Source organism: Carassius auratus, chromosome 23 (assembly GCF_003368295.1).
Source record: "Carassius auratus strain Wakin chromosome 23, ASM336829v1, whole genome shotgun sequence".
Classification (NCBI taxonomy): domain Eukaryota; kingdom Metazoa; phylum Chordata; class Actinopteri; order Cypriniformes; family Cyprinidae; genus Carassius; species Carassius auratus.
The window spans coordinates 14,389,914-14,409,800 of NC_039265.1; the positions used below are offsets into that span (position 1 = coordinate 14,389,914).

The 19,887-nt window shown below is 37.6% G+C and overlaps 1 protein-coding gene across 13 annotated transcripts in view; it reads left to right on the forward strand.

Annotated features, from left to right (window-relative positions):
- Positions 1-19,887, forward strand: part of camta1a (calmodulin binding transcription activator 1a) — a 356,861-nt gene that overhangs the window by 51,974 nt on the left and 285,000 nt on the right. Inside the window, exon 3 of one of the 13 annotated variants that reach the window (XM_026199989.1) lies at positions 7,327-7,404. The exons of the other annotated variants lie outside the window; for them this stretch is intronic. The gene's annotated coding sequence lies outside the window, so the exon portion shown is untranslated. The remainder of the gene's footprint in view (positions 1-7,326; positions 7,405-19,887) is intronic. 13 annotated transcript variants of the gene reach the window in all.

The window sequence follows — 19,887 nt, forward strand, 5'->3', positions numbered from 1 at the left end:
TTAATTTATGGTATACATAGGGTAGGATATAGAAAATTCTTGGTTATTTACTCCCTTTTGCTTCCATTATAAATCATTAGTCAACAGATTGAATTTATTTCCTTGACATGATGAATAATGATTATTATTTTGAGGCTTTCAAGTTGACTTTGGTCTCCAAGTCATTAGCGTGGTAAGAGGGCGGTTGACAGTTTCTTACTCTGAGGTTGTGGTTTCAAGACAGATGCAAATTGGTGCGTTTGGTGGATGTGAAAGGATTGTAAATGTGCATGTTTTCTCTCCAGCTCAAGTGTTGAACAAATGCTTGACTGGTTTTGTGTATATTGTTAAAGTGTGCACTTGTAATTTGATCAGTGTTTCACCTAAGAGATAGTAACAACGCATGACTGTGCAGACATCTCATGAAACAATGGCAAACATCACTAATCTTTATCATTCAAGCTATATCTAGAAACCACAATATCATAGGCTTTCTTCATACTGCACACAAATCAGATTTGGTTTTTAAATCCAGTCTTTAGAACTTACTATTCCACGCTGTCATTTTACAAAATGATGAAATCTGATCCAATTGTTCAGACAATATAGTCAATATTCAATGTATCTGTAGAAATAATATAAGAATCAGCATAATGCCAGGAGACTTTCTCACACAGCAACCGAGAGTAGCTGTCAGTGTGGAAAGAGAGGATGGGAAATGGGAAATTTTGCCTGTGCTCGTGTCTGTCATGACATCTTGCTGCTGTTGTGAGAGGTGTTTTATGCATTCATGCATATACTGTGTTCAAAACTGCTGACTTCTTCAATAACTCAATTATTCACTACACTGTAAACTTTACGTAGACTGCTGTATAAGAAAAGAGTGAGCGAAAAAGAGTGTATTGGGACACAACACCAGACACTATATTGCACAATTTGTATATATTTACTGAAATGAAGATGAGATTATAAGCAAAATAGTATTTACTGCCTAGACTGCATTGTTTTGTGTCCAAATAGAATCTGATAAAGTCTTTAGAACAAGCAGATGGACTTCTCTCCAGCCACTGGGCCACCCTGGAGATTAGGCTGTGGTTTGTTTAAGAGCACTGTGATGAAAGGATGAGAGACCAGCATTGAATTAATTCCACTGACTTGGCATTGTGTGTTTAAAATATTTGGACCACCTGAAGAGTTCCTTGTCCAAAAATTGCAAAAAAGAGTGCAAAAAAGTGAAAACCCTGTATTTGTGAGCAGAATAGCTGTGTCATGACCGCCTCCATTTATGATCCCGGCCTTAATGCTGGGATTGGGTCAGTAACAGCCTCTTCTCTTGCCCTGATCTGATTCTGAGACATCTGCTGGTCTGGGTCAACAAGCAGAGATTACAGTTCTCTATCATGCTACCATGGTCACTTTTTACTCCCTTTCAGGCCTTCCTGATTTCTTGTGTTGGATGTCTGAATATTGTTCCTGGTAGATGAGATAGAATCAACCATATTATTAGCTTGATGGTGTCAGGGAGGCTATTGTAGTCTGATATAAGCTAATGCAAGATCACATGGTTCATTAACACCACAATGCAATTATAAGAACTGTGCAATGCCGGCTGTAAATGACCAAGCAGAAAACATTTTTTTTTTTTAGTTTAATTGGTTTGGGTCCAGTATCATGTTTCTTTTTTTTTCCTAAAATGCATGATCAATAGTTTGAATGTGGTGTTGTATGTGTCAGATTTGGACATCTGTGGATGCAGGCTTTCATGAGAGAACACTCTAATTTTTTGTCCCTGCTAATGTCCAGATAAAGCCAATTTAAATCGTTGTGGCATCTCATTTATTTTCATTCCTGCTCAGATGTTCGCCCACAATGGATATGCAAATCGCAGAAAGAAATTCAAGCTTCCTTTGAACAGACATAATAGAGGCATCACAAACTTTTTGATGGAACAATAGTCCATTTTTTAAACCCTTAATAGAAATGCATCCTTGTCTGCTGATAGACAAGCCCTGACAAGAGAATAACTCTAATAATTACAGTTTTGTGAAAGAGGCAGAAAACAATGAAGCCAAATCTGGGCGTTTTAGTGAACAACATCGATATCATTGAAACCAACTGGCAAAGCATTCCCCGCCGAGTGGTACATTTAGCTCCATATAAAGTGATGTATCCTGGGTATTTAAGACCTGCGTTGGTAAGAGACACTGCACATTAACTCTCATCCATGTCCTGTGATGAGACCCTCTGTGAAGACATTGCTCATCTTCTTGTGCTATGCTTGTATTCCCACTCTAGGCTGTTTGCATGAGGGCAAAAACAATATAAATTACGCTGCCTCTGAAGGATGGTGCACTCCACACGAGGACTGTGATAGGGTATTGATTCTCACTACATTGCTAAAATTGCCTGTCTGCCTCCCAGCTCCAAACACACATGTGACAGCTCCAATATAGGCTAGGATGCAAGGCCCTTACTGGGGTCCCCTCCATTCATGAGGTTGCACTGGGCTATGAAAACATCTATTAAATATTTAAATTCACTTGTAAAACATTTAGGATTATTAGGATCTGTATCTTCCTTTTTTCACACATAAAAGAGATTATTATAGTTCCTTATTTTACATTTGCATATTTAATTGAAGATTAAATTAAACAAAATAAGCCCCAAAATATACTGGGTGTTAGTGGGGATATTTTAGCATTCATAATCTGTTACAATATACAATACAACTCAATGAATATGGAAAGAATGTGGAACTTTAAATGATGCAGATTTTAAAGAAGGAGAACACAAGGTTTTGCTGGAACTTGTACAGGCAAAAGATGATAAATTATCATTATAAGAATGTTAAATTATCAAGGACACCAACACCAAATAGATTTTATGCATAAAGAACTTTTTCTGTACATATTTAATAAGTGATAATCAGCCTCCGGCCTTCAGGTTGACATTGATTTGCTTTCTTCAGAACCCACAGAAGTGACTGAGCACGTTGTTATGCAGGCATTTCAGCTGCTGAATGAGAAATTGAATTCACCTGCCTTCTTTTGACATATAGAAATGAAAATCTTGTACCAAATACCTCTATTTGATAGATGGCTTTGCGTGTCAAAAGCTGAGCTTCAGAATGCAGACCTCTTTGATACCTCTCTCTGACCTTTCCAAACATGGCTGGATGGAAGCTCCTCTAGTCATCTTCACAGGAACATCCAGATTGAGTGATTTAAGAGCAGTATAGTAATACGATACACTTGGCCTTTGATTTAAAAGCAGCAAATGCTCAAAGAGATCGATTGAATCCACAAAGGCACATGGGCATCCTAGCGAGGCCCAGTGGGAAGGAGAGGGGGAGGGACCGTTTTGGCATGAAAATCTCAACCCCTTAATAAGGATTACTTGAAAGCTGGTCTGACAATATCTGCATGCTGTTCTCACTTGATAAGCCCCATCATGTTTTTAAGGGACTGAGGCTGTGTGTGGTGATGGTGGTGGATGGGGAAGAGGCCTCTTATAGCTTTTATGTTGTACGTTTTCATCTAAGGAATCTTAAATCTATCAGCTTGACCTCAAATGGTATATAATAACTCCAACTGGATGAAATATCATGTGGAAAACTGGCGTCTGACTGATATTATAGACTGAACGGTGCTTTTAAGAACAATGATGTAAGGGTGAGTGTGTCTCCAAGTCGAAGGTGAGCCATCATTCGCTTTTCTCGAGGTGCTGTGCCAACATTGCTGTTTTCCCCTAGAGTTCTAACCTTCACTAAACTCTCATTCTCTCTAATTTGTCCTAAAACCGCACTTGCAATTTTGTGCAATATCCTTTTCCTTACAGCACATATAGTGTCACTTCTGTTATTGATAGACTGGGAATGAACGCAGGAATGTGCATTCCATTGCATCTCTCTCTCTTTTTCCCTCTATCTTTGTCACTGCATCTCTTTCATGCTCTTGCTCTCTTTCTCTCCTACCCTCTAAAGACAATATTCGTGGGCACACTTTATTTGAATCTAATAGTTTTGATCCCTGTGGAACATCCTCTGAATAAATATTTTGGGCAAAGGAAAGGAATTGAACCTGCTATACTATGTGTATCGATCAGCTCTTTAGTGTGTCCCTATAGAATGGGTAATTGTGTCTGCATGCTTCTCCATTTTAAACTAACTGCATTTCATCTGATGGGGAGAATAATCCATCGAAGAAGAAATAGATTGCAGGCGAAGGTATGTGTCATGGCTGAATGGCAGAAAGCCCATTAATACAATCAGGGAGGCTTGTGTGCCATTGTTTGGAAACTAGGTTTGAAAGTAGACTCCTTCCATTTGAAGTTACCAAATATAATTGTGCATATCTTTTGATGGCTTGCATCTCATTTGGAATTTACATATCCCACTGAAGTGTAATTTGTCTTTGATGATTAGCTCATGTTTAATGGGGCTGGAATTGTTTTGTCTCTGCTGCACACTCACATCCTCTCCTGTGCTCCAGTTTCTTTGGGCTGGATCACATTTCAGCTGTCTGTAGTCTTTGACCATTGAAGCAATGACAGAGCAGTACTGTGAACCTGACCCAAATGAAGCAGTGTAAAGGAAAAAAGACTTCAGACTGAGTTTTTTCCACCTCTTTCAACCAGTGATAGAAGAGAGAGAGTAGAAAGGTCTGTGATTCAGTTGACCCACGCTTTGAGATTGAGAAGATTTTATATATATATATATATATATATATATATATATATATATATATATATATATATATATATACTCTGGACTCGAGAAAAACAATTTCAGAGGCAAACTAGTACTTCTGAAATGCTTTAATGGTTTTTAGTTTTTCTTCTATACACCATGACCATCATGATACTGAAGTTCATGCTCACCTCATACTCACTGTATTTGCTTTGCTGATAAAAGTCTGCTATAGCACCAGATGAGGTTTCAAGTTTTAGTTTTAATATTCAGTTTTAATCTGAAATATAGATTTATTTGGTTTAGCATGGCTTGGATTTTTGTGGGTTTCATAATTCAATCAGGAGAGGATCAGAACAAATAAACAATGACAATGAGAGTGAGATGATGGCAATGAGGGAAAATGATTTTTTCATGTCAATATAAATTTGATAGAGGTGATGCTTCTATCATTGAGTCACATGGTTTTTCAAAGGCATCTCATCATTACAATTTACAAGTAGTGATTTTTGTGTCTTACCCATTTTTAACTATTAAGTTTCAAATTGTGCAGATTGTACATAGATATCTATACACCAGAATATCATAGAGACTTTGATTTGGGCCAGTATGAAACCACTTAGCAACTAGGGCTGGGCGATATACAGTACAGACCAAAATTTTGGACACACCTTCTCATTTAAAGAGTTTTCTTTATTTTCATGACTATGGAAATTGTAGATTCACACTAAAGTCATCAAAACTATCAATTAACACATGTGGAATTATATATGGAATTATATACATCAAATACAATCAAATACTTATACACTCTCTCTGTCTATGTTATGAAAACTGGTAAAACAAATGAGAAATATTATAAAATGTAATTCCTATTAGTAATTCCACATTGCCATATCCTATGTTTCTCTATTCACACAACAGGGATTGGGTTTTTGCATTTTTGAGTGCATTTATAGAGTGACCACAGTTGCAAACAATACAGTCGATATCTCATGACAGAACACAGACCAGCTGAATGAAAAATTCATTTAGATCGCTAAACTCCAGCTTGTTTGTTTTTCAGATCATCCGCCATAAGGAGCGAGCGTTTGCCTGCACTTGGTTGCCAGATTGCTTAAAGTAAGCAAAACACCAGGATGAAAATGTATCCATGTAACAGCGAAACTCTGATTCGGGGATTTGAACTCTTGACATCTGGCAACCGCACTCATGAGAATTTGCATAGTAGAGGAGTGTAGAGCAGTCCGTAGTAACATGTTCCCTTTTTTGGACGTTTGATGTGTTCTTTTTGGAAAGTATGCTTGAATTTGAAATACTTGATATTCATGATATTTTCAAATTTTACTTCGTTGTCAAATTATTTAGATAGTATATATATTGCCCAGACCTATTAGCAGCTAGAACTGGATGATGTATTGAATATTCCTGTTTTCCCCAGTAATATACATATCCTTTATTAATATAGATAATGCAGTTTTATATTTGAAAAAAAACCTGTCTGTTAAACAAACCCCTTTTCTCGTTACTTTGGTATAAAAATGTAAGGAGATGTTTTAATAGTGTCTCTGATACAAACTTCAGTAGCATAAACAGTGTTAGGATTGTTATGTTCAGTTGATTTTGTGAAACTGTCCATTTAAATAAAAAATTATTGAATTAACCATTTGTTTGCATTATAACTGAACATTTATTGTTCACGAATTAAGCAAAATATTAGTTTATCAGTTCACGCAGGAGAATATTGCTGTTTTGTTTCTGGTGCATATAAATGAAAAGGAGAATTAAATATAAATCTTATTTGCATTTATGAAAATTAAAACAGTAGGGGAAACATGCCTTGATTTTAATTAGCTGTTCATTGTATATAACTTTATATTAAACAGTTGCCAAAGCCTTCTAGGAACTAGCCATAAAATCTAGCAACCAAAGCAATTATCAAGTAACCATCCACAAAACCCTCACATCATCTTTGACACTTTTTGCATGACCAAGTGTAATTTGAACACTGCAAAAATGTACAAATCTAGTTTTGTAATGGACTGTAAGGTGTTCTGCTTGCAGTGTCCTACCTTGTTCTGTAGATATCCTTAATACCTTTTATTTGTGTTTGCCCTCTCTATAGGGAACATGTACCATCCTTTTCATATCAGTTTGCAATTCTCTGAAATAGGTGATGGGTGCATGTTCTGTTAATTACTGCTGGCATTAAATGTCACCTCTGAGATGTCTTAGTGGTTCATTTGTGCCAGAACACTAAGTGTATGTTTGTAAGATTCTATAGCACAGCCCTTGAATACAGTTTAATTCACCTAATCTTCTAGTGTAATTTACATGTATGACTCTTCAGTTTTTGAATACTTTACTCACATTTTCTGCTCTCTTTACTGGGAGTCTTCATTTATTAAAAACACAGGCAACTATGAAAATGAATGACAAGGAGTCTGTTGTCCTGCCGAAGCTTTTCTTAGACTATTCTGAAGGATAAAAACAGGATGCACAGTGCACTTTAAGGATAAGAGAAGTGCTCTTGATCCTGTGGTTTATACTGCTGTTTGAGTTTTCAAAAGTGGAGCTTTGGATTACTGGTAATGTGAAATCGCTTTACTGAGTTATTTTCTGGTTCATTCACTGATTTATTATTATATTTATGTCCACAGACACATCTATGCTGCTGCCATGTTTTCCGGTTTTCCTGTTTATGTTGACCTTGACCCCTGACCTCCTGCATACTCTTGGTAACCATATCATTTTTATTTTTATGCACCTTTATGTTTCTTTCATCATTTTTCCATTTGTCACTTTATAGATCCCATGAAATGCTTCTTAACCTGTGCATGCACTGGAAGTAACCAATGATGTGTTTCGCCACAATGTCTTGATGCTGTCTGCACTGGAATCAACATAGCTTCAACCTCAGAATGTTCACTTAACACGGACCCATCAGCTGAAAGCTCAAGGCTACTCTGGGTATCACCAACTACCTCACAAAACGATACACATCGCAATGCATCTCGATATCATAATTGGATCACGATTGAAACTGTGGCAAATGTGTTAGAGAGAGAGTGAATCTACAGTATCACTTTCAATCTCTTCAGTAGGTCGCTTCTCTGTTGTCCATTAGGTGCTTCATTGAAGTGTCTGACTGCACAGATTTTCAGTTTCAGCATGCTTTTTAGGCTACCTCCGTGTTCAATAATTGACCTGTAGAGAATGATACAAAAAAAGCACATCAATTAAAAATATCTATATGATGCAATATTTTCATTGTTAAAATCAATTGTGATATACATTACAGTTCAAAAGTTTGGAGTCTGCAAAATTTATTTGGAGTGTTTTTGAAAGAAGGCTGCATTAATTAGATCAAAAAGTAGTAAAAACAGTATTATTGTGAAATATTTTTCAATTTAAAATAACTTTTTTCTGTTTTAATAAAAAAAAAAAAAAAAGTAAAATGTACTTTATTCCTGTGATGACACAGCGAATGTCAAGTCATCAGTGTCACATGATCTTTCAGAAATCATTCTAATATGCTAATTTGATGCTCAAGAAAAAAATATTATTATTGTCAGTGTTGAGAACAGCATAATATTTTTCTGGAAACTAACATATGCTTTTTCATGATTCTTTGATTAATAAAAAGTTCAGAAGAGCAGTATTTATTTAAAATAGATCTTGTTTTGTAACAATGTAAAAGTCATTTTGATTATTGCATTCTTGCTGAATAACATTATTAACTACACTTAAACTTACTCACTTAAAGGGACACTAAGTAGGAATTACTCCCATCTAGTGGTGAAATTGTATTTTGCATTCAAACTAATTTTGCTCTCCAGCGCCTCGCTTTTTCAAATGCGCGTTGCATCTACGGTAGGCGATATGTACCAAAAAGCTTTGACAGGATGTCTTCTAATAGCACTTCTTCGAGTTTTCCTTCAGGTGAACAGGTGTGTTATTTCAAACAAACTGCAACATGACAACTAACAAACGAATGTTACAGTATGAATTACTGACTGTGGAAAACATGAAATATTGTAATTAGTAGTTATGTCTAATTTATTCGTTATATTTTCTGAATTATATGCATTGTTAGATATAAAAAAAAATATTATAATATAGACTGTAACACTGACTTACCTGTCGAGAAGAAAACTGGCCACTTCAGCGTCTCTTTTGAAATCTTTATCCAGCATTAGCTCTTTCCACCTAGAAAAAGCTTCCCCGACATTAACTCTTGTTTTCTGTAATCTACGGTCATGTTTCCATTTACGTTCTATTTTTGTTGGCTTAGTACTTTTTGTCCCTCTCTGCTATTATAGTTTTGCAAGATGGCGGAACTACATGGAAGCCTCCGTCGACCTACCCGTCCCATTTATATAAAGATAATAAATTCTTCATTTACGAGGATTAGTTTAAACATTGGCATAGGTATTTGTACACCATTGAGGGCATATTTATGAATAAAAATATTGATTTTAGATAATAAAATACCTAAAAAGTTACTTATTGTCCCTTTAAAAAAAAAAAAAAAAAAAAAAAAAAAAAAAAAACTTACCAAAAGATTTGAATGGTAGCCTACTGTATGTATATAATATGTACCGTATATGATATCTGATTATAAAATTTTACATTTTACAGATTTTCTGTGTGAATCCATATAAAATTGGCTAATTTGTTTACACTGTTAGCTTACTGGCTGTAAAAAGATATAAATAAATCAGCATGTAAAAAAAAAAAAAAAAAAAAACGGTACGTCCATCAACTGATGATTCCAGTTCAGAGATCTTCATTGTATTGATAAAATTGATTTAGTTTTGCACCATCACATTTACTTCCAATGTATGCACAATCAGCCTTACCTGAGTACCTGTATGTTATTTAAACCTTATTTTTTCTGGTACTAAATTGCCAGATATGTTTTCCATTTTTTTTATTGGATTCATATTGTTTGATGACACACATTCTCATGTACATACATTCCTTACAATGATCCATGATATATCCTTTCTCTACTGTTTTGTTTTTCCTGTGTGTGTTTCTTTGAGTTCTCAATATATGTGTGTGTTTATGTGAGGGAGAGAAAGAGAGAGAGGGGGTGGAAGAATAATGTGTGCTGCTGTGAGATGTGTGAATTCAGCATATTGGCCTGTTTGTTTCTTGTGTCTCTCTCTAACTCTCCAATCTTCCACAACATGCAGTTCCTAAATCTATAAGTTGACGTAAATAGAAGGCTGGATAATTCATTTATAGCTGCTTGAGCACAATCAGTGGCCAGTAATTACACCGTTACATGGCTCATATCAACAACTCTTGTAGTAATTCTGTAATTAAACTCTGATGTATGGTAACTCCCTCCAGACAAACCCTGAGGCTTTGATTGTATGTTTGCATTGCATATACACAATCTGAGAGTGTGTGAGGTCCCAGTTTAGACATGAGGCAAGCTGGCAACCTAAGTGAGAGGCCAGTTTGAAGGTTGCCACCCTGTGCTTCAGTCTTGCTTGTCTAAGCAAAGAAAATGTCACCTCTCGTCTGCGCACTGTAATAGATAACAGACAGGGACATGCATGGCAACACTATAAGCACTGTCATGCAAGCTTTATTTATTCCTGTTTTTATCTCTTCTGCCCTCTTTCAAAAACAAGAGAGAAATATCACCTCCTTCCCTGTCCTGTACGGCAGTCAGTGGTCCAAGTGTTTCGACAGATGCCCTCCAGGGTGCACTAACAAGTGCCCATCAAGCTGACCCTGAATGTGTTCCTCTATCTCTGTCTGCCTGTCTGCCTGCCTTGATGAGCCGGGTCCTCTTGCATGTAATGGCTGCCGCCCGTTCCCGCAACCGACGTGTGAAGTGTGTCCTGGGTCAAGCGTATACTCTCTCTTTTTTATCAGTGCTTCTCTCTCCCCTGCTGTATGAAGCTTCACTCTCACAGCATGCTGAACTGTCACACACACACACACACATGCTGTGCAAGGAAACAGGCCTGTGTTGATGGGATTTCTCTTTCTGACCCTCATTTGTTTGGCTGAATACTGAGTGCTGTCTGCTCTGCTTGTCAGCCAATGTTCTGGGAGAAACGGGTCACGAGGTCGCTCTCAGTAGACAGGCAATTCCCATCATAATATGTCAGCATTGCAATGATGTCACCCGTTGATTCTAGATATTCTTTAACTTGTGGTGGAACACAGAAAGGTAGCAGTACCACAGTTAGCATTAACGTGCAATCTGCGTTTTTACATTTACTTAAATAATCTGAATTTGATTGATGGCTCGTTTGGATTGAAAAGCCTTCATATAAACACCTTAATCGATCTGATTGAGTTTGATCAGAATGAAATGTCAATCGGCTTAAAAGGGGTGCTGTAGACCTGAAATAATCCAATCAAGACGGAAAAGCTATGCATGTAAATGTTTGAATATGACTTTCATCTCCACTGCATTCAAAAATATAATGTACACACATGCAGTGCCATGATCTGTATGTTTACCAGAACCCTTTTAATAGATATAATGAAGTTTTACTTCTTATGAACTTACAAATGTTCGTCTTACAGACGGGTCAGTGAAAGAGACTACATTTACTATGTATTTACCAAATATGTACATTTGTCTGTTTTCAATTTTTTTTTTTAGGTATGACATCATGCATATATTTTGTACTTATTGTTGGGAGAAATCTACACGAGTAAGCTGGAGAGTTATGTTTTTGGCTGGAAACATTATCAAATTATCCAGAATATTCAATTCATTTGCCAGTGCCAGGGACTGTGTAGAACTCTGTGTAGGATGAGCATTTAAACTCTGGAAATCTGCGGACTATTGAAGAGATAGATTACGATTTGAATTCTGTTGTTGGTTACTCACCCACATCATTCCAAACTGTAAGGCTTTATTTATTTCACACAAAGAAAAAAAAACTGAAGGAAACATTTAACAGAATATCTGAGCTGCTTTTTCTGTGATTCAGTCTAAGTGAATGAGGATAGATGCTTTTTGAGCTCGACAAAACCAAACCAAAACAAAACAAAAAAGGTTCAAAACGTATCCATATAACGATATATTCCAGTTCTTCTGAAGCTATGTGATAGCTTTGTGTGTGATAAAAGGACTAACATATATTCTGTTTTTAGCTAAAAATGTGGACATATTAGCTGGGCGGGGCTAATAGCCTCGGGCCAGTAGCATGAGGCCAGAATAGCGCTGCATTTCCACAGTCAGGCCTGAAGCTTGGTCCGCTGCGCTTCACTAAAACCCACTCACTAAAACACACCTCTCACCAACTAAAAGAAGTTATCAGAAAACAAAGAAATATGTCACCGGAACTAGCACGACCACAAAACGAACATGATAAAAGCAGCTTTTTGTTTGCATGCTTTGTTAAATATTTAAATTCAAAAGCATCGATGTTTTGCTATAAGTGATACATTTAGCATAATGAATTAATTCATTCTTTATTCCTGTGGACTATTCAGGACTCAAAATTAGTCACACAGAAATACATTTCTTTCTATTTTATTTATTTATTTTTAACGCTTAAGCAAACTGCGCAGCTACTGTGTCATCATGTTTTGATGGCAATGATGTCAAACTTCATTGTTGTTGTGCTTTTCTTAACCAATCATGTGGATTCAAATTTGAATATGCAAAGGTTCATGGTAAATAATGACTTATTTTAGTCTGTTCATCACTCAAATCTATTAGATAGCTATTAAAGTGCTATTAAACTATTAAACCTGAAGCTCAGAATGTGAGGCAAATTTTCTTGTAATATGCCACCAATTAGGTCCTTCTCTGCCATCTTCGGATTGGACATGAACTGCATCCAAACTGGAGGCTGTATTAAAAATAATGCCCTATATAAGATCCAGTCTGCCTTGTATCTGTGTGTCAAGTTGGTGCGTGCAGAGCAGCTTTTAAAATCTCATTTATTTCTGCTGTGCAGATGACACTTGTGCACAAAGGTTGTCCGCTTTGTTTTTACGCTCAGGGGGAACATCCCCAGAATTTATTTGAGGGATGGGGCCGGACCAACACAAGTGTAGAAGAAAGCAAAGATGAAGAAAGGGAATGGGTTATGGGAGCACAGATTATGTGATGGTCCACAGAGGCTTGGAATACAAATAAGCGCAGAAAGAGGAGATTCGGGGTGAGGGAAGATGTAACCCTGTGGTCATGCCTCAGGGCCAGATAAGCCGAATGATTCCCTGCATGGTACTTCATGGACGGCCAACAGGAGACCTAATGTCTGTCGGTCTGTCGATTAATGTTTTTTTTTTTTTTTTTAGCATTGGTGTTTGCATATGAGAAAGAGACCAATTTCTATTATATTGATACTTCTTTCATGAATTGTGCATTAAGCTTTTTCTTATAGGTGGTGCTGTAATCTCTTTGTTTGAAAGCATGCCAATTTCACATTCATCTCTGAATTTTTCATAGCATCACATTTGAGCAATATTGTTCTTTTGGGCCCATCAGCAGGCATACTTCTTTGAACCACACGGCTGTTCACATCCTAAACGCCAGTCCTAGCGTTAGCTGGCTTGCAGGGCCTTTTCCCTTGCTGGTCCGCTTTGTTAGCTTCAGTGTTGTATTTCAAGGCCTGATTAGATGTCACTCAATTAAAAGCACATTTGGGCTAGGAGAGAGTGTTGCCATGGCTGCTATGTGGAAGGTGGAGAGCCCCATGGTGCTTACCCAGAGTGCTCTAATTAAAACCGCTCACAGTGCCTGGAGAGGAACTGTGCCGCACTGCACAGCGCAGCCAGAGAAGTTTCACACCAAATCAATGACAGCCACAGATGCCTCTCAGATGAAATTAAAAAGGATATGCATTGCGAAGGAGGGTAAAAAGAAACGAAGGAGTCACAAAGGACTCCTCCTGATTTGAAGCTAGCTTTGAGACAGGCTAGGATTAATACAGCTCTCCTAATATGCCGCAGATTGGTGCTCCCCTGGTCGCACAGATCAGGTAAGGCCCAGTGAAGCACACATCACTTTCTAAATGCTTCATTATTTTACTCTCTGAATCCCCAGTCTAGTATTGATTTAATAAGCTCAAATATATATGGCTTTTTAAATGAATCATGCATTTTATATTGAAGCATCTTTGTCACTGTTTCTGTCTTCAAGTTTCATTTAAATACATTTGCCCACTGGAAAACAATAGGCTGCATTTTAGTGATTAATATACTGTTTGATAGACCTTCTACCTTAATTTCTGTCATGAACCCCCAATGTAAATCTTGGAACAACCTGTTTTTTCTTTCAACAGATCCTTTGGTATTAATATGCCAAATTAAATGCTGCCATGCTGCACAAATGAGTCCTTGAAGTATTTGTGAGTGCATGTTTCCAGTCGTTCCACACTTGTAATGCAATTTATGAGTCTCTACCCATTTAATAAAAAACTAGATGAACTACCTCCCTCGATAGCCCCATTGAACCAAATTTCTGTTTACTTTATTGCTGTCTTTTAATATGACTTCGGCTTGTGGGAGGGGTAATGTTGCACCTGTAGCATACGAGAAATGACTGACTCTCCTTTTCTGGTTTTTAGACTCTGTGCTGCTTACTAAATGGCACAGTGTTGTCACATTGACCTATGGATTGATGGATGGTTTGGGATATCTCAAACTGTGAAACGCAGAACGCAGCTGAGTAGAAATGGGCTTTATGGGTCATGTTTGGCTTTCAGCATGAACAGATATGTGAGCACTTAATCGCAGGGAGGGAAGCTGGAAGGACGACGTCTGAACCGCTGTTCTGCTTCACTCGGCCTGCTGATGCCACATTTGAGTGCCACATTCACACTTGAATAATGCAGAGATGATAAATGGTAAGGCATTTTGACCTTTTAAACCTTGTAGGGAAACGCCTGGATGCCCTTCTTGTCCCATTGCGAAAAAAAACACAAGCTCCAATACTAAGGATCTCAGGGTGTGTAGTTCAGGCACCAGGTCTAATCAGAGCAGTGGACACTTTCTGGTGATTATTATGCTTATTATTTTAGTGTAAATGATACACTCTTGTGAAAAAAAATTAGATTTCGTTTTTTTGTGTGTTGGAGAAGCCTGGGATTATCCGCATAAACAGTGCACAGCTCAGGCATCTCTAATCTGGATGAAAATGAAATGAAGTAATTAGTGTTGCCAGTGGTAGTTGTACCTCCCTAGTGGCACTACATTGATTTATTGTTGTCCCTCAATTCTCTAACCAGAAAGAATAGCCAAATGCTCACAGTTTGGCTTTAGTTGTTGTTGCTAAGTAACTTGCTAAGTAAGATTCTCTTCTGCATGTTGCTGTTTAGTAGTAGTTTTGCTTTTAGTTGTCTTGTTCTATTTTTTGTTTTAGTTACGTTACTTTGCACCAACTGGTATTTACAAAGGTTTAACACTATTATATTTGGTGGTATTTTCATGTGTAATTTAGCTGGTTTGTAAAGATTGTATGATTATAATATTAAATATTAAATGTAGTTGATGAAATTTAGTTGTACATGCAGTGTATTGCTATGTGTAAATTAAATTGAATTTGGTTTTAGTTTACTTAGCTTTTCCCAGTTATAGTTACTTTAATTTGGAGGTAGTTATTCAGGTAGAATATTCAGCAACAATGTGAAATTGTGATTTACTAACGTGTGTAGAAAAATACGTTATATTTATGTAGCCTGGGATAAACCATCAGTTACTGTTTATCCAATAAAGTATCTTTGTTTCTTTGCCCGAGGTTTAGGATCCCTGCAATATATTTTAGCAGAGGCACCTGGTGTAGCTATCAGGCATATTTTATGCAAAACAGTCAGGTATTATTGCATTATGAATTCATTCCAAATGTCAGTTAGTGACTGGGCTTATAGAGGTCTTGTAGAAAGTCACATTTCCATAATATACCCTTGCATTACACATAGTGTACTGAGACTGATCTCCCAGCATGCATTTTTGACATGAATTCTTCTTGCTCTCCAAATACAGTCCATCCATCTCCTTGCTCTTGGTCACACCAGCTAAATAATGGCATTTCTGAATGGCTGATGATGTTTTGGAGTGATATGCTCAGCTGGACCACCTGTCTGTGGATGAGAGGCCCTAGAGGACCAGCGAATCTAGCCAAATAAATGGCACCCTAAAGCGAACAGCGTGGGTTAAAATAGAAAAGAGAGAAGAGCCAGCAGTTCTGCTCAGTGCAGTCGGATCAATATGAAACCTCATTACGGGACTGTCATAGAACATTTGTGCACTTTCTGCTCCATCTAGCAGCAATTTTGCTGGATAAGCACCGCTCTCATTTGCCCATTTTAAGCATTTCGTTAAAGAACAACCCACAAACACGAACATATCACTTTCAGCCTCAGGGCCCTGGCAAAGGGAGTATCCCCCCACTTCTGCCTTTGCTGGACTGAACTGCCTTCCTGAGCTCACGAAGCTGGCCAGCTGGAGAGCAGATCACAGTGTATGTGTCTGTGTGAGAGAGGGAGAGAGAGAGACATGGCGTTTCACACAGACAGGGCTTTGACACCCACTGTTAACCCCGTAATTAATCCCTTAATAACCTAGTTAGCATGCTGCTGTGCAAACCTCTTTGTATACTTCAGGCTATTCTGTAAATCCCAACCGCTTTCTACTCTATTAAAAACTTAAAATTTTTCTACAGCAAACATATGGATTGGACTGACATTAGTTAAATTAGGTATTTATTTCAAGATTATATTTTTGGAAATTTTGCCTTTCATTTTGAATGGGCAATTCTGAAGAGAGACAGAAAGAGAAATGAAAGGATATACTGGGAAATATGGGAAAGGATGTTGAGCCAAGAGTTGAACACAGGTCTTCCAAAGAGTTGTTGTGTAATATGTTGGAACACTACCCATAGGGCCATGGGCGACATTGGGGGGTGTACAGGGGTACTAGATGGCGCTAAATACCCTCAAACAAAAGCACAAGCAATTAAAGATTTGGCAAACTATCCAATGTGTTTTTGCGACATTGAGCAATGTAACGAATCATAGATATATCTTTTGATTTCTTCAACGCAATGGCCAATCAGAAATGTATATTTCTCAGAATTCACTAACCGCTGAAAGTGCTGAAAGAGTTTTGCACACTTGTGAAACATCTCATGACTAACTAAATGCAGACACAGTGTAAAGAGATTCATTGTGTAGTTTAGAGAGCTTGATTAAAATGAAACTTTGTGAGATTGTGATGAACTTGAGTGATGAGTGATGCTTGCTTTTAGTGATAATAAAGGGACCGCTTTGTTTGTTTTCAAGGCAATCCATTCAGAATTTGAATTAAAGTTTAGTTTTTCAGGCACATACATGCTGCAACGTTTCGGGAATGATGCTGTATTCTTTCTCGAAATATCTGTGAAAAGCAATGGTTGGGACAAAAATGCCTCAGTGATTTATCCAGGAAGCGGTCCTGGCCAAACTTCCACAGACAGCGCGTGTCCTGAGCAAGTTCCAGTTCACGGACCAAAAGTGTAAACTTTATTGAGTTCCGGACATATCCAGTAATTAAATTTCCAGTAGCGGATAGTAGAAATTTCAGAAATAAATGATATACATTTGAAAAGCAGCACACACATTTTTGGTTAAAAATAAAAGGCCATCAACTGACACTTAAAATGACAATATGGGGATATGTATACATCCATTTTTTCATTTTGTTTTGCTGACTTGAGAGACAAATGTTGCCTATGTATTCTTTCTTTCTTTTTCTTACGTTATGATTTTCTTTCTTTTGAATTTTTGCAACCTTTTCTTGTATAGTTTTTTTTCTTTCTTTTTCTCACACTTTTATTTATAAGAGTAGTAGAAAAGGCACAAGTTGATAAAAGCCTGTGTGCTAAAGGCCAGACCAGAACATGGCTTTGACTTTATTATTAATCCAAAAGTTTACATTTTCTGATTACTGTATCGAAAGTACCAAATTTAAGAAATCGATAATAAACAGACAGAGAGCTCATACATGCAAAAGTGGGAGGGTTTTTTTATGCCAGTGAGCAAAGTGAGCAGACTGCACATAACAAAGTACTTGAATAATACATGATCTGATTATAGCCAAACGAGCAAAAAATCCAAAAAGGTCAGAAAGACTCGCAGATGTGATTACGGATTGAAAATCGGCCAACACCTCACTAATGAAACCACAAACAAAAACCCCTTTCAATTCGCCCATTGGCCTGCATATTAATCATGGAGCAGAGTGTCAGGAAGAGGCTGTCTGGTCAAATGCCATCCCCCTATGAACAGTTTTGTTATTGTTGTGTTACTCAGAAATGGCTTGATATCAAATTGGAATGACAAATGAAATGTTGGCTCTCAATGAAAGTTGTTGATGATGAAGGTGTCTAATTAAACTACAAGGCTTTTGTGAGGCTTGGTCAAGGAGAAGACCACTGTTTGTGTATGTGTAAGATGGTCTCCAGTCTGTCAGCAGGCTATATCATGTTGTTTAGCCTCTGGCAGTATGTCACAAGCTTCTTGGATGAACAGAAACAGATATTGATCATCTGAAATTTGGGACTTTTAGACGAATATGTGTGAAGCATGATGAAAGCAACGATCAGTGATTTTGCTGTGATGTGTCACTGATAACATTTCATATTTCAGATGATTTCTGCCTTCCATTAGAATTGCTTTTACTTAATAATGAAACATCTTTGAGACGTTTGAGACCCCCCCTTCACCACTGCTTACAGGAGTGTAAGCTTGGCAAAAGGATTGATTGGCTGGGCTGTGAAGGAATCATATCGCATGGTATGTGTTTTTTTCCTCCTCTGGCTTCAGCGCACTTGACAGCCAGCCATCAGGGAGAGTGTTTTACAGATCCCAAAGAGACCACAGACTAACTGCACATGACCTCCAGCATTGAATGATGAATGGCAAAAGAAGCTCCTCTCATCCATCGTGGCCTCAACCTCTCCACCGCTTGCTCTCATTCCGTCTGAAACGCCATGAAAGGGCCCACTGGAGACACCAGCACACGGGTAGCTTGGAATAACTTTAACACTGGCCATTTCATCTGCTTTTGCCTGTGCGGTTTACTGATATGAACGAATCTCAATATATTTTAAATCACAGTCCCTGAGTGCAGACGTTGCCAACAAAGATGGTGTTTCCAAGAACGAATCTTTGATAAAACACAGCTCAGCAGCTATGCTTAGCCTTACTGTGGATGTCTCTCGGGCCAAACTCTGTATGTATGTACATTGCTTTTCTTGAAGATAGTAAAATGCAGTGAAAAATCAAGAGTAGAGCATATGTATGTTTAACCAAAATGAAGAAATCACCTCTCTCTGATAAATGATGAAATGCACCATGTTTATGCTTCTCCTTCCTGATGCTGGACCGTTGCATATTCACCCTAAAAGGCTGCCTGGTTGGCTGTAGAAACTATTGTGAATGTGGCCTTCACAGTTAATCATAACGCCTGCACTCTCAGCGCTGATTGTATTGCTGGCTCCAGGGATCTGCCATAATTGGATCCTTGTAAGTGGGCTGGAGAAGCTAAACAACCAGATTGCTGTTTGTTTATACCTTTCATATATTAGTAACGTGCCGAGACTTCTCGAGCAGACTGGGACTTGTTTTGTTACTCGCCAGGCCTAATTAGTAATTTATTCTTAACATATGCCTGGATTGTGGCCCTTTCCAGCTATTCATGATTAACTCAACTTTAATTAGAGTTACTTGTTCATGTTCAGCTCCGCCCAGACATGCAGTTGATGGAAGAAACCAGGAGCTAGTCCAATAAATACAGGCTAATAAAGGTGCCCTTGGTGCAACTTTTCCCGGTAGGTCTGTCAGGATGTTTATCACACCTACGGGTTGAAATTCACCATATGCCATATTTGAGTTTTGCCAAAATCTTGCCAGTTACACTGTAGTTTTTTAGAAATATTATTCATTTTATTTATGTCACATGAAATTGCATATTGCACATACATTTTTTCTTTTTTGTTCTAATGATTATGTTTTTTTTTCGTAATAGGTCATAAAGTTGCTGTTTTAATGGGAGACACACAAACACACATTTTAATTGTTAATTGTTTAACATGTTAATTGTTAATTTCAGCATTGGGCCCAAATAACTTGCTGAAAACAAAGGTGATCATTATTGTAGCTTACTGATAGTATAGCACCACTTGAGAGAGTTGTTTATTTTTCCTTACATTAGAAAGAGCCTCTCTATCTTCTCATCTCCACGTTGTCTTC